The 1,595-nt window shown below is 39.9% G+C and overlaps 1 non-coding gene across 1 annotated transcript; it reads right to left on the reverse strand.

Moving 5' to 3' along the window:
• Positions 1 to 272: 272 nt before the first annotated feature.
• Positions 273 to 379, reverse strand: LOC141650616 (small nucleolar RNA R71). Its single transcript, XR_012546638.1, has one exon. It is a non-coding gene; the product is annotated as a small nucleolar RNA R71 (small nucleolar RNA).
• Between the last annotated feature and the right edge of the window lie 1,216 nt (positions 380 to 1,595).

Here is a 1,595-nt window from a genome sequence, read left to right on the forward strand (position 1 = left end):
CCTTTATCCAATTAGTCGAAAGGAGCCAATTTGGGGGGATGCCTAGTGAAGACCCTCATTCTCATATGGAAACCTTTTGTGACTATTGTGATGCGATTTCTCAAACCGGTGTAACTCAAGACCAAATTCGATGGGTCTTATTTCCTTTTTCTCTAATTGGCACCGCGAAACAATGGTTGAAGGGCCTTGATAAGGCCACTCTCGGAATTGATTCTTGGAAGAAGTTGGCTCTAGCTTTCTACAAAAAATTCTACCCACCAGAAAAGATTAACATGCTAAGAGCTCAAATTACGGGTTTTAAGCAAAGGGATGAAGAATCTCTGTATGAAGCTTGGGAGCGGTTCAAGGGAATTTGTCGCTCATGTCCTCACCATGGACTTAGCGAATGGTTCTTGGTACAACAATTTTGGTATGGTTTATATGAAGATTCAAAGGAACATTCTCAACATGGTATCAAATGGAATGTTCACCGAAGTTGATGACAATCAAACATGGAACAAAATTGAGGAAATGGCGGTCCATAACTCACAATATAGTAGACCTCGCAAGGCTACTAGAGGAGGAAAGCATGAAGTGGACTCCGTTACTCAATTGGGTGCTCACATTGACACAATCAATTTGAAGTTTGAAAAAGCTATGGCTAGACTTGAAGAAGTCTCAAAATCACCAAAGCATCATGTTAATGCCATGACGGCATCTTCATCAATCCCAAGTGGGATATGTGAGAATTGTGGAACTTTGGGACATGACCAAAGTGAATGTAGGGTAAAAAATTGAACAAGTGAATGCTTTCCAAGCATACAAGAGTGGTACCCCTTATTCCAACTATTACAATGAGAACACCAAATTCCATCCAAATCTCTCATACAAAAGCCAAAATGTTCAAAACCCTAAAACAACATACACCCCACCTCCCATGAGAAACCAAAATCAAAGACCCTTTTACAATCAAAACCAAGGTTACCAAAATCAAAATCCATACAATCACCAAAATGACCAAGGTTTTGATGTCCAAAAAGCGGTCCTCCAAATGCAAAAGAATCAACAAGAATTTTTCACTCAAATGCAAAAAGATAGCCAAGCAAAAGAAACCACCATCAACAACATCCTAGCTCACACCAAGATGGTGGAAACCCAATTGACTCAACTAGCATCTTCAAGCTCACAAAGACAAAAGGGACAATCACAACCTCAAAGTAATCCCCCAAGACATGAAACGGTTAGTTCCATTCACATGAGAAGTGGTACAAGGTATGAAGCACCGAAGAAGCAAGTTGAGGATGAAGTTGTGGAAGCTAGTGATAAGGAAGAAATTGTGCAAAACTCCAAAGATGGAGAATCGTCAAAAGAAGAAAGTTCAAAGAAAAATGAAGACAAGGTCAAGGAGAAGGAGCCCATTGTGATTAGACTTCCTTTTCCAAGTCGTCAAGCCAAGCCCAAATTTGATGATCAACTTGGAAAGTTTATGGAAATTGTGAAGAATTTGGAAGTCATGATTCCTTTCACGGAATTAATCAATCACGTGCCGGCTTATGCGAAATACATGAAAGATATCCTCACAAAGAAGAAGTCGATCCGGAAACTTGAGACTATCG

Source organism: Silene latifolia, chromosome 3, assembly GCF_048544455.1.
Source record: "Silene latifolia isolate original U9 population chromosome 3, ASM4854445v1, whole genome shotgun sequence".
Classification (NCBI taxonomy): Eukaryota; Viridiplantae; Streptophyta; class Magnoliopsida; order Caryophyllales; family Caryophyllaceae; genus Silene; species Silene latifolia.